The sequence below is a fragment of the Callorhinchus milii genome, unplaced genomic scaffold (genome assembly GCF_018977255.1).
Source record: "Callorhinchus milii isolate IMCB2004 unplaced genomic scaffold, IMCB_Cmil_1.0 Scaffold18, whole genome shotgun sequence".
In the NCBI taxonomy this organism is placed as follows: domain Eukaryota; kingdom Metazoa; phylum Chordata; class Chondrichthyes; order Chimaeriformes; family Callorhinchidae; genus Callorhinchus; species Callorhinchus milii.
In genome coordinates, this window is record NW_024704759.1 from 3,725,549 (window position 1) to 3,739,764 (window position 14,216).

General features: G+C 45.0%; 1 protein-coding gene across 2 annotated transcripts in view; it reads right to left on the reverse strand.

The window, feature by feature from the left end:
- LOC103172046 (rho GTPase-activating protein 40) overlaps nt 1-8,977 on the reverse strand; it is a 44,788-nt gene extending 35,811 nt beyond the window's left edge. The window contains exon 1 of one of the 2 annotated variants that reach the window (XM_007884866.2): nt 8,876-8,977. The gene's annotated coding sequence lies outside the window, so the exon portion shown is untranslated. Of the gene's footprint in view, nt 1-6,872; nt 7,255-8,875 lie in introns of those variants that run through there. The other variant, XM_007884859.2, reaches the window with a different exon arrangement.
- Nucleotides 8,978-14,216: the final 5,239 nt, after the last annotated feature.

The window sequence follows — 14,216 nt, forward strand, 5'->3', positions numbered from 1 at the left end:
TGTGGTCGGTGGAGGTGGGGGGAAGGAATTGGTTGGGGAGTGGGGAAGAGAAGAAAAATGAGGTCGTCAATTGTTGTTATAAGGAATTTACTTCTCCAGTTACTAAGTGATCCCAGATGGATGCTCAGGGATAAGCTGCTTTAAGCAGCTGAATTTTTAACTGCAGAGACCCATAAAGAGAGCCGAAGCTGTAGAAATTCCTGTTTAAAAAAAATCATTGCTCAGCTCGTGCGGTTAAATCTCTCAGATGACTTCAACACAAAAGCGCACACACACACACACACACACTTCCTTACCAGAGGCCCCAAATTCCACCTGGTTTTAGGGTTTAATCTTCAGAACTTTGGGATGTCCTCCCGACGTGAAAGGCGCTCTATAAATGTCATTTTGTTGTTGTAAGGCTATTGATTGACGTACAATATAAGATCTTTTACCAAATTTTACAAAAGTGCTTAAATGCAGCCTTCATCTAGTTATTCACTGTTCAAAGATGGCAGCAGCCAAGTTGTAATATAATTACCCTGTACACAGAATGTTAATGCACAGTCAATTCACTTTACGGTATATTCCGTGAAGCGCTTTGAGACGTCTCAATGACGTGATAAGATGCTATATCAAATGCAAGGATATTATAAGATATTATTATTATTATAACTGCTTTGTGCCAGTGTTTAATCCCCACACAAACCTAGATTCCTCCTCTTCCCCTCTATTCCCTTCTCTCTCATGTATGCAATCAAGTTTCCTCTCAAATGCTTTTTGCTTCAACCACAGCTTTCTATAGTGAGTTATACATTCTCACCACCCTCTATGAGTGAAGAAGTTTCCCTGAAACGCTCTGTTAATTCTGCTGCTGGCTAGCTTACATCTGCATCCACTCAGTTCAGTCTTGCTGACCAGTAGAAACAGCCCTTCAATGTCCACCTCATTGATATCCAATGTCTTCCTTCATCACCTCATTCCCAACTGGGAAACATAATAATTACTGTCAATTTTGACGACCTCTGAGTTTTTTTGCTTGCAATGGACAGGACGGGTTAAAATCAATGCAAATTAAACCTCCCACGCTTTCTGACAGAATCACTGCTTAATTGCTGTGATTAAGTAACACGTTCCTCAACTCTACTGGCACAGCAATCACAAGTGCATTGAGCACAGCCACCACCGACCCACCCCTGCCCCCACACATACACCACTGGCAGATGGAAGTTGAATGAAACAAACCCCAAAACATAACAACAGCAGGATTCAACTGAAATGTTCCTAGTTATAAAAGCAAAAGGTTTAATCTGCAAGATTGTGGTAACTTTTATGAAACAGGAAACTGTCATTTAAATTTCTTTAAAAGATCATTTCCAAGCATTCAGTAAATCAGCTGCTGCGACCAACACTTCCTACCAAAGTGCACTCGATTTTTAGCAAACCGGTTAAAAATCGCTGCTGCTCGTACCTGAGATCTATTCAAGGAAGAGCTGGAATGAATGGTCTCTCTGCCTGACCTACAATAATCAGACACAAGTGCCCTGCTGCCAACATCTGTGCAAAGCGGCTGCAAAGGACAATGCGGATATGTCTTAAATTAAAAATGAGTTAAGAGGATATAGTGCAGGTACAGTATCTCTCGCTTGGTTCCCTTATACTCCACTCAACAACAACTTTTGTTTATATAGCACCCCTCACGCAGGGTAGTGTATCAGAGCACTTGACAGTGGCAGGACCTGACCCCGAGACAGGGGTGGGGAGAATGTGACCATCAGCACGGTCGAAGAAGAAGATCTTCAGGCACCACCTGAATATGGGGAAGGAGGGGGCAAGGCGGAGGGATCGAAGGAGAGTGTTCCAGAGTTTCGGGTACCGTCCACTGACTTTCACACTGCTCTGTGCACGCTGTTGCAAATAAGAATAATGGTACAGGTGCTGAAACCTCATCGACTGAAGGCCACAAGTAATTAGCATTAAACATAGGAGTCAAACCACCAACAAAAAGGGGAATTACGTTCACAGCGCTATTGGCAGACAGTTTATATCCATGCTTGAGTTTAATATACTTCCTGTAAAGCTGAAATTTCTCATATGAATTGCTACCAAGTGTAGTGACCGTGTATTTGCAGGCAAGAGCTGCAGCCAATTTACCCACAAACAGCCAATGAAGTGAATCACCAACTTAGAAGGAGAGTTGTTGGCCATATGGACACCCACACACCTCCCTCGCTTCCCCACTGGTAATATTAGCGCTGATAACATTCGGATTACACACACGCGCACATATATATCAGGTCGGTGAGCAACTCGAATGCAACGGCAAGGCAGAAAATGTCAGAGCTCTCCGCTGTTCCACGCCTCTCCATAAAAGTCCAGGCAGGGGAGCACAGCACTGATGTCAGATGCTGAGATCCTGCTCTCGACATTTATGCTGTGAGCCGGAATGGTCTGGCAACGGAGGGGGAATCGAGCAGCTGTGTGGAACCGTGGCCAGCTCGTTCACGCGCAAAACACTTCCGACGACTGGCTCCCACACAGCTTCGAGCAGGCGTACTACCAGCGCCCACAAATTGCACGCACAAAGTCCTAGACTGCACCACAAAGCACTATGTGAAATGTAAGGGTTATTATTATTATTATTATTAAAGATTAAAAGCCTTGGGAACTCTCTGATTACTTGGCCGGATTCCGCGGCATTCCTTCGACTGCCGATGCCATGGGGATTGAAACTAAGAGGTAGCATACTCACCCTCATGTTACCAGGGCTAATGTTACTATAGTGATAGAGAGGGCGGTGTGTTTACGTGTGCGTGTGCTTGAGGGGGAGAAGGAAGTGAAGCGGAATTTGCGCAGTCGGCCTAGTTCCAGGAAGCATCTAATCAGGTGAACTGTCTCGCCTCCTTCTTTATAACAAATGGAGATTTCCTGGAGGCTGGAGTCTCACATTCCACTTCAGGCTGCGAGGGAGTTGCGAGCATGGAAACAGAAATGGATCAAGGAGAATTAAAAGGAAACGTTTACATTCCTTTCACTAATCACAATTTTTTTTTCAAAAATCCCTTTTATACCAGGACAACCCCTTTGGGCACCTGAACAACAACAACTATAACAACAACAATTTGGCCTCAAAATTCACAAGAGACGTTGCGAACGAAGAATGGCTCTTCGGCAGGCCACAGGTGAGCACAAGAAGAGCCCATCGAGCCAATAGACTCAATGGGTTGAACAGAGATTTGCTATGTTTTACTGTTCTGCGCTCTTGAACAAGGTTTTGGAGAAAAATTTAACAGCAAACACGTGTTGTTAATTGCAACAAAAAAAAGCCCTTCCCTCCCTCTCACACCCAACCACACAAGCACCATCAGCCCTCTCAAACTAACAGTCCACGCTAGCCTCCAGCACACACAACGTAGAGCAGGCTTCACGGGATCAACTTAAAAAGCAGTAGAAGGGTGGATATGGTAGATAATTACAGGGAATGAGTCTGTAAAGTAATTATACCGCACTGTACACAATATACGTCAACATTAGATTTCTCACACAACGATTGATTGGAGGTCGTTCCAAATGAGCAGTGGAGCTATCAAACTACAAATAACAGACATATCGGGTCATCATTCTGCGTTCACGGTTTACTTAGAATTATGTGGTGATGGGGAGGGGGAAGGAAACATCTTAAAGAGAAAAAGAGGGGAAAAAAATACTTACAAAAGTCCTCACTTTTTACATTATAGCTCACCTACAAACTTATACAAGTCATTGCACTTCAGTGTGCAGCACTTTGAGACGTCCTCCTGATGTGAAAGGCGTTGAATCCTAATGCAAAGGTTATTATTATTATCCTCCATCATTCAGTTCCTTGTGACCATTTTATGTCTGAAAATATTCACAATGAAAGCATTTCACACATATCATCATGTCACCATCAAATTTATTGGAGTGCCTTTGAAATCTCAAGAGGACTAATAAATCTTGGTAACCTCTATTTATAGGTATATAAATCGTGCCCAACAATGCCTATAATTTTCCGAGTGGGAAGAGGACGGTAAAATGCTTGTGCATTTTCCACAATGATTCCCTCTCCTGTCAACAGCAGGGTAAGAACCAGCCTTCAAGAAAATGCCAGGCATGTCAACAAGGAAACGCTCTTTTTAGAGGAACGTCACTCTAGAACTACGCCTCGTCTGCTCACTTGATCCAAAACAACAAGCTTGCATTTATATAGCTTCCCTCAGGCAGGGTAGCGTCTCAGAGCGCTTGACAGATGCGGAGCACGATGGCGAGGCGGGGGGAGGTGACTGTAGGCACGGTCAAAGAGGAAGGTCTTCAGGTGTAACCTGAAGATGGGGAAGGAAGGAGCAAGGCGGAGGAATAGAGGAAGAGAGTTCCATACCAACGTGGAGTCCTGTAACTCAGTGGTTAGAGCACTCACCTCGCAAGCGAGAGGACCTGGGTTTGATTCCCGGGCAGGGCGAAACGTTGGACAAGTTTCCTTACTCCACACGTCTCTGTTTACCTATCAGTAGGTAGCAACTTGGTTAGTCGATTGGCTTCTCCGGGAGTAATAATCCCTTCAAAAAAAATTCAAAAAAAATTGGGTCACTCAATTCATGACGGTTTGTGGGACACTGCTGGTCGCAATTGGCTGCCACGTTTTGCCCACAAAATAGACAGTCAATTCACTTTACATTATATTCTGTGAAGTGCTTTGAGACTCTCAAAGCTGTGATAAGGTGCTATATCAAATTCAAGGATTATGATTATTATAACCAGGCATTGCTTTACTGCTGAAAACAATAGAGGACGGAAGGAGAGAGCCAAGTTTGTAGTGTTAAGGTGCTAAGTTCTTATATTATTATTATTTACAAGGCTACTCAAACAGCAAGAGTAAAGAATGCCAAAAAACATCATGTACCTGTCAAAGGTCTTTCCTCGTCCTAACCTCTCTTGGGGCGAGTCAGTTTTAGGAGGAATATTTCTTCCTTCTCAATTTTGAACCAAGCGCCAGGGAGTATATTCTCTAGAGAGATGCTGCTACTTCACCTAAAACAAGTGTAAACTCGTCTGCAGCGACCAGAACATTTCCATATTGGAGGAGCTGGCGTGATTAAAAGTAACAGCTGAAGCAGCATCTCTGACAGCAAGTCCAGTCCTGCCTAAAGAGGTGCTTTGGTGAAATCCTGCGAACCTGAGCGATTGAATTCAGCCCATGGGATGAGGTGGATGTTAATACCCGTGAGGACTTTGTGCCCTGTTACATGTCTCAAGATGCACCACCCTCTGGTACTGTCCCAACATGCAATGTCATTGCTTGAACAATTTGGGAATTCTAAGGAATATAAACACCTATGTTATTTAACTCGCTTTGGGGTGGCGCCACACTACACTGTGGTAATGATTATTATCATTATAACCAGCCATTGCTTTACTGTTGAAAATAATGGAGAACGGAGGGAGAGAGGCAAGTTTGCAGTGTTAAGGTGATGAGGCGCTATATCAAATGCAAGGACATATAACAATTTATATAGCGCACTTCAGGGTCTCGGAGTGCTTGAAGCCCTGATGGTCGGTGAATTACCATCCTGTACTGAGGTCGCACTTCAGCTCTTTTGACTCGAAACGGCCTGCATCAATATTGCAAACATATCATGCCAGGCTTGACAGCAGACTAGCATTCGGGTAGTACCTTTCACATGAAATATTTCTAGCGCTTTACATTTCTACAAAGTTAAAAGCTGTGCATCCGTAGCTAGTTGTGTCACACTGTGAAGTGTGCTAATTAAGTAGCTTAACAAGTTCCATCTTATGTGCAGATGCGGTGAGATCATGTAGAAGACATTTTTTTTGTAGCGAGCGCAACAGATTCCTTATCAGAGAAAGCATCCCTCTAAAGACTTTACTGTCTACCAGGTGCATTATACTCAGCATTGGACTTTGAAGTCAAATTGGTGGCTGTTTGGGATTCTTTCCTCTCAGCTCCTGTCCAACCCTGCAAGCCAAAAGTCTCACAGTGAGGGTGGACCCAGGTGGACAAGCAGCAGGAAACTTGCCAGACAGCACTCGAAATGGCAAGCTATGCGGTTTTAGTTAGTTAAACTCCAACCGTTACCACGTCACACGTTCTAAGGTCCCCACCTCTCGGGGCTAACACACTTCAGAATTCGGGAAACAGAGTGAGTCCCTCTTTGGAGGGAGTGTGCATAATAATAATAATAATAATAATAATACGCGCATTTTCGTGCATAATTTCACCCACAAAATGTACAGTCAATTCAATTTGCAGTATATTCTGTGAAGCGCTTTGTGACGTCTCGAAGACGTGATAAGGCACTATATCAAATACAAGGATTATTAGTATTATTATTATTTGGCATTCCATTCCATAGGGAAATATCCACATGTAGACAGCCCTCATATGTGGAACTGAGTCTCGGTCTGGTCTGGATACTTCTAAACCTGATGATGGGTTTCTGCATGTGTCAGACACCCCTCAGGCTGACCAAAAAAAAATAATGGCATCAGAAACCTTAAGCAAGTTCAAGCAGCTTCTCTTTTTCATTCAGAGTGAGTGCTTTTCTGAATCCCAACCGAATTCCGTCCCAGGTCTTTGTTGCTTCACATAAGGAAATAAGATTTTGAAGGATTTAACTCGTCCAACGGCTTATGAACAACATAGAGAAAAAAAAGAACAACATTCCCAGTTTCCACATCCCCACCTTCCTTTTCCAGCGGTGTTTCCCGTCTCTCACACACTTCCCTCCTGAAGGATGTTGAGTCCCTTCCCGAGGGAGCTCAGGATCCCCCCCACCCCCTCTTCTCCTTACCTTCCAACAGCAGAGACGCAAGAGACAAAGGAAAGTTCATTAAAAAGCTAAAGCAACCGAGCTCACCAAATCGCTTCCAGGTTGTGCCTCTCTACCAGTCCTGTGCAGTTGGCAATGCCTCCTCGCCCCAAAGCTGCTCAGAAACAACTCAGCGATTTCTGCTGTGCTACAGGGACCGGCTTGTATCAGCGCGCTCTCATATCCAGATAGCACACAAAGGACGGACGATGAACTGAACAAGATAAATGACAGCTGGCTACAGCCGTCTGGTTTCTATTTCCACTTGTAACCCTGGATATAACTCACATGCCGCTTCGTCACTCGTGCGTTGGCCCGGCTCACTTGTAAAAATAAAAATCAGGCTTCGCAGCTGGCTACGGATCATTGTCTTCTGATGTATCCCGAGCAAGTTTAGCCGATTTGAAAACGGGGCAGCCGACCTTCACACACCACAAACAGCTATGAAGCGCTGACCGATTTTATCTGAGGTATTGTTGGCCAGGACACCGACCGGGGGAGAGAGCGAGAGAGAGAGAGAGACACTCTCCATTCTCTTTTCAAATAGTGTTGTGGGATCTTTAACATCCACCTGAACAGGCACAGTTTCACAGTTTCATCTGAGGAATGGCACCTCCAACAATGCAGCGCTCCTTCAATACCACACCTGAGCATTCGCCTAGACTGAGCTCAGACTATGAACATTTCGAATAAAGCCCTTCATTTGAAAATAAAAAAAATTGCCCTTTTTTTCATATAAACCATTCCAAGCATTACCAAGCTGTCCCGAAATTGAACACTGACACATGACCACATAACAGCTTGGATCCTTGTGCACAGAGCAAGCAGAAGTTCTCCATTATAAGCTTGTGGTAGTAAACATATGATACAATTAAATTGTAATAGTTATTGTCTCACTTGTGGATGATGTTATCGTGATAAAAATAACAAACGACTTTCCAAACCAAATGCTGAACCAGATTTGCCTCTGCAAAAGGCACTACAGTAGTGAACGAAAACACACCTTTTCAGTAGTTAGGTAAAGTGAAACCATTATTTTGCCTCCGACTTTGTATGAATATTAAAAAAACATAACAAAACCAATTCAGAGAGCGAAAAGAGAGAGAGAAAAAGGCATCGGATTTTCAAGATGGTACACAACCAGATTTCTTGCCTCTCAGAAAAAAATACAACGCATCAAAATTAAAATACAGAAAGGGGATAATTACCATCGGAACACAACCACAACACAACTTGCATTAAAATAGCACCCTCCAGGCAGGATAGTTATTGTCAGTAAATACACTGATGCTCAGTGAATCTCCATTACCTGTCACTTTTTACTATATTTGCCCAACATCTCACTACGTTTATAAATAGCTTTGCATAAATAAATGCATAAAGCATCTACCATTGTGGCAAACAAAAGCCACCAAGGAAACATGTGCCAAACCTCCCACATAACTAACCAAACTAAATGTATAGTATTTACACTGCTGAACAAGACAGACCAAGACATACAAAGCAGTCAGTAAAACAGGAGTTGCCTCGGGGAGCAACCGGATTGGGAACATGTTAACTTACCGTTGCAGTTTTCTGTTTGTTACCTGATAGTAAACAGAGGTCAGTTTTCCTGAAGCGATCAGGGCTTTGTAAATGCAATGTTTTATATTTTATTCAGCAGCATATCCAGTCCCTCCACCCCCCCCCCCCCTACACACACACACACACACACAGAAGCACACGTCCCCCTCCACACATCTTACTGCTGATCTTTACTTGGGAGGAAAAGAGCGGATATCTGTGTGGCCATCCTACTTCCAGCCACCAGCAAAGCAAAACCACAACTCTAACCAGACTTCCCCATGGCAACAGGTCCAGCTGCCATTAGCAACCAGCACAGCTGAGTTTGGGGGCTCCTGCAAGCTTTCCTCTCGTCGTCCTTGTACGTTGGGTTTTGTAGGCAACACACACACACACAGACACAGAGAGAGAGAGAGAGAGAGAGAAGGTGAAGGAAACACTTCCAAAAAAATAAACGTATTAAAAGTTTAATTTTGGCCAACACCTACCTCGAATAGTTTTGGGTTGGTGGTGGGTTTGAGAGAGAGATGAGAGATGAGAGATGGTGAGGAGGAGAAGGAGGAGGAGGAGAGTGTGGAACCACAACCAACGCTGCTAGATTGGGGGGGGGGGGGGGGGGGCGGTTCTTGGCAGAGCTGCGGGAAACTTTGCGATCGTCCGCGAGGAGAGAAGAGGAAAGAAGAAGAAGAAGAGGAGGAGGAGAGAGAGAGACAGTCGGTGATGGGGTTCGGGAGTAGTGAGCAGTGACGCTGAGGCTGAGGTTGGCTACACTGGCGCTGACGTCACTCAACTCGCAACAATGGGGGGCGGGACCAGGATTTTAATGAATGAACCCGATGGGCAGTGAATGAATGAATGAATGAATGAATGAAGAATGAATGAATGGCCCGTGGGCTCCAGGGCGGGACACAGTGCTACCGACTGGCAAACCGACTGCCCTTAACTCCCTCCCCATCACGTTCACATTTATTCGTCGTTTATTTCGCCGCCTCCTCCCTTTCCTCCTTCAAGGCCGGTCTCAAGACCTTTCTCTTCGACCGAGCCTTCAGCTCCCCTCTCGACTCTCTACCCCCTCCTCGCTCCCTCCCTTCCCTCCCCTCACCCTGACCGTCTCCCCCCCCCTCCTCGCTCCCTCCCTTCCCTCCCCTCACCCTGACCGTCTCCCCCCCCCCCCCCCCCCCCCCCCCCCCCCCCCCCCCCCCCCCCCCCCCCCCCCCCCCCCCCCCCCCCCCCCCCCCCCCCCCCCCCCCCCCCCCCCCCCCCCCCCCCCCCCCCCCCCCCCCCCCCCCTCCTCGCTCCCTCCCTTCCCTCCCCTCACCCTGACCATCTCCCTCCCCCTCCTCGCTCCCTCCTTTCCCTGCCCTCACCCTGACCATCTCCCCCCACCCTCGCTCCCTCCCTTCCCTCCCCTCACACTGACCAACTCACCCCCCCCCCCTCGCTCCCTTCCCTCCCCTCACCCTGACCATTTCCCCCACTGCTCGGGTCCCGACCCAACTGTCCAGCGCCTTGGGACGTCCTCCCGACGTGAAAGGCGCTCTATAAATGGAATCTTGATGTTGTTGTTCACCCATTTACACTCCCCACGAGCTATTCTCGGACTCCACCAACCGGTTTGGGTTCGGGTTGGCTAAAGGTTCTTGCAGGATCACATTTAATCTCCCTCTCTCCCTCCCTAGAAACTCCCTAGTCTAAGGTTTCTTGAAGTTGATGTCGTTTCTTTTGTTTTCCTATTGGTGTATGTGTGTGTGTATATATATATATATAAAGTTTTATATATCAAACCGTGTTGCTTACAAGCTGGCAAGGTGCTGGGCTCCTGTACTTTTGAGTTCAGTTTTTCCCTCACTCTTAATAATAATAATAAAATAATCATCATTCCATTTGATATGGCATCTTATCATGTCCAAAACCCAAAAACAATAATAAATTGGTCATTTTCAATCTACGACTGTTTGTGGGACATTGCTGTGCGCAATTGGCTGCCGCGTTCGCCCACAAATATACAGTCAATTCACTTTACAGTGTGTTCTGTGAAGCGCTTTGGGACGTCCTCCTGACGTGAAAAGCGCTATATCAAATGCAAGGATTATTATTATTATTATTAAGATGTCTCAAGGCGCTTCATAGATTATATCGTATAATGAATTGACTGGAAATTTGTGGGTGAAATGCAGCAGTATTTTTTTTTCAAAATTACAAAAACGTATTCAATTTCCTTTGGTGAGATTTATGTTCTGCATCTTGTTTGTTGACATTTTGGAAAAAAAAATTGGTCACTCCATCCCAGACTGTTTGTGGGACTCTGCTGCGCGCAATTGGCTGCTGCGTTTCGCCCACAGAATATACAACAACAACAAATTATATTTGTATAGCGCCTTTCACGTCAGGAACATATCTCAGTCAATTCACTTAACAACAACAACAACAAAATCACATATGTATAGCGCCTTTCATGTTTGGAGGACGCCACAAGGCGCTGGATAATCAGTGTTTCGGACCCGAACTGGGGGTCAGGATTGGGAAGGGTGGAGGCCAGTGGTGGGGGAAGGAGGGCGATCGAAAGCACAGTCGGAAAGGAGGATCTTGAGATGGGTCTTGAAGGAGGCAAGGGAGTGGGCGAGGCGGAGAGACTGTGGGATGGAGTTCCAGAGAGTTTGGGGGCAGAGACAAACAAGGAGTTTGCATAGTCAAGCCTCAATGTTATGAATGCGTGTATGAGGGTTTCAGTGGCCTGCAGCGTGTGACAGTGGCGGAGCCGGGTGATGTTGCAAGGTGGGGGAAGGCAAAGCGGGTCATGGCATGGATGTGGGGTAGAAAGGATAAGTGAGGGTCAAACAAGACGCCAAGGTTCCAGACTGGCTCAGTCAGGTGGAGTGTACAACCATGGATGGTGATAATGTCAGCGCCTGAGGTATGGAGGCACTGACGGGAGCCAATCAGGAGAGCCTCAGTCTTGTTGATGTTCAACAGAAGAAAGTTAGCTCTCATCCAGGACTTGAAGTCAAAGCTGGAGGCAGAGAGGTAGAGTTGGGTGTCATCTGCAATCATGTGCAAGTTGACCCCATGTCTGTGGATGATGTTACCAAGAGGGAGCATATAGATATTGAAGAGGAGGGGACCAAGGACAGAGCCCTGAGGAACGTCACACAAGACGGTGCGGGGGCTGGAGGAGAAACTATTTGTGGAGGTGAAGTGGAGGCGGTGTGAGATATGATCTGAACCAGTTAAGCACAGAGCCGTGAAGGTTGAGGTGAGAGGAGAGGCAGTGGATGAGGTTAGAGTGGTCAACGGTGTCGAAGGCAGCAGAGAGGACGAGGAGGACGAGGAGGCTGAGGGAGCTCTGGTCGCAGATGAACAGAATGTCATTTCAAACTTTACAGTATATTCTGTGAAGCACTTTGCGATGTTTCAATAAGTTGATGATGCACTGTATGCAAGAATTATTATTATTATTATTATTATGTATAGGAGAGTCCTCATGGAGCAGAGGGCAAGAGTGGCTGAAGGTTTGGCCTCTGATGGTGTGATGGAGGATATGAGGGATAAGTAGTAGCCCAAAGTCAGAAGAACAGAGAGTGGGAGACGTTTACAAATGAAGGGAGGACAAAGGGATCCAATCCATGTTACACCCAATACTTTAAGACGTTAAACAGTGTAACACACCCAACCACACAGCTTACAATTCAAGACAGTTTCCACTAATTAAAGCTTGTAGGGTCATGTCCACCCCTTTGGGGCCTGGTTGGTAAGCCAAAAAGACCAGTCATGCAATGTGTTGGATTACTGCAGATCAACCGGCCCATCTCCTCAGAGCCCATTTGACCTGGGAGATCCAGGATTCCTGGCATTTTATCAAACTTTATCAAACAAAGGGAAGGAAACATACAAGCATACAGAGCTAAAGGAAGCAACAGCGATAACATAATAACAATAATAATAATAATAATCCTTGCATTTGATATAGCACTTTTCACGTCTTCTCGACGTCTCAAAGCTCTTCACAGAATAGACTGGAAAGTGAATTGACTGTATATTTGTGGGCGAAATGCAGCAGCCAATTGTGCACAGCAGTGTCCCACAAACAGTCGTGAATTGAAATGACCAATTTATTATTGTTTTTTTTCTTGAGGGATTATTATCAGGCGTGATTATAATTAATATAATTATAATATTTTATATATAAGTGATTATTATAAGCTTATATATCAGGGGATAAGACATTCCTAGATGTCATGGAACCATATCAGCCTTGTCCAGAATAGAAAAAGGATAGACCACGAAAGCATGGGATATCTGGACTTTTGCTCTGTAGGATGAAAGAAGAGTAGATTTCTGATACTTCCCTGATTGAAGTACAATGAATTCCATGATTGTCAGAATAAGACTTTCACAATAAGACTTAAGAAACCTCTTTTGGAAAAAAGGAGGTGAGGGAAAGGAAGAGTGGAGAGGAAAAGTATGTTTTTTCCAAATTCAGCCCACCTTAGCCAGAAACACTCCCACCTCTCAGTCAGAAGATTATGGTTTCAAAACTTTCGCAGTCTAGACTGACACTCTAAAACAGTTCTAGGTCAGCGCTGCATTGTTGGAGGTGCTGTTCTTTGAATGAGACTTCAAGACCCGTCTGCCTGTTCAGGTGGACATTCGAGATCCCCCGACATTACTTAAAAACAAAACTGTGAATTATTCCTGGTTCACTGGCCAACAATCTCCAAGATAAAATTGGTCATTCAACTACACGACTGTTTGCAAGATGTTTCTGTGCTCAAATTGCCTGCCCTGTTCGCCGACAAAATAACCTGTCAATACTCTACAGTAAATCCTGTGAAACGCTATGATACAAACTCAATGACATCCTGGTGTGAAACGCACTGTGTCAAATGTTGTGGAGTCCTGTAGCTCAATGGTTAGAGCACTCATCTTGCAAGCGAGACACCTGGGTTCAATTCCAGGCAGGGCAAAACCTTGGGCAAGTTTCCTTACTCCACACACCTAATAATAATCCCTCCAAAAAAAACAAAGCAATAATAAATTGGTGATTTTCAATCTACGACTGTTTGTGGGACACTGCTGTGTGCAATTGGCTGAGAAGCGTTTTGCCCACAAATATACGGTCAATTCACTTTGCAGTCTATTCTGTGAAATGCTTTGAGACGTCGAGAAGACGTGAAAAGCGCCATATCAAATGCAAGGATTATTATATTATTAAATGCAAGGAAATTTGCTGGGCCACTTGGCAAGCCAGATCTTGGAATTCGGCAGTTAATTGTGTTTCTCATGTGTGTTGCTAACAATCCACACGGCTTCAGAGTTTCCATGACTCACTGATTAAACAGGTTGCATTTTGAGGTCGTCAGGAGATTGGGCGAAGAGGATGGATGTCAACAACACGGACAAAGTGGTAAGCAGGAAGTAATCCCAGTTCCTGGAACTTTGTATCACAACAATGTGGTAGCACACAAAAACAAATATATATGTATAGATCTATTTGTACAGCCCCAGGTTGCACATGTAAAATACAATCTGAAAAGCCGATTGACTTGTGTACAGTCAGGGTGCAATTACATATGAAATTATTGCAACCAGGAAACACACAGAATAAGCTTCTTTTTATACTGCTTGCATTCTTTTATCTTCTTACTTGCTCAAAAATGGATGCGACGGTATTGCTGTTACGCTTGAAGCCCAGTAGTTTACGTGATATAAACACAACAGGATTACAACGGACAAGTTGTGCAGGTGGAAGGGAATTTTGGTCACAAGTGTTTTCCATTAATATCTGAATTACATAAAATAGACGATGGGGTGCAAGCCTGGCTCAGTTGG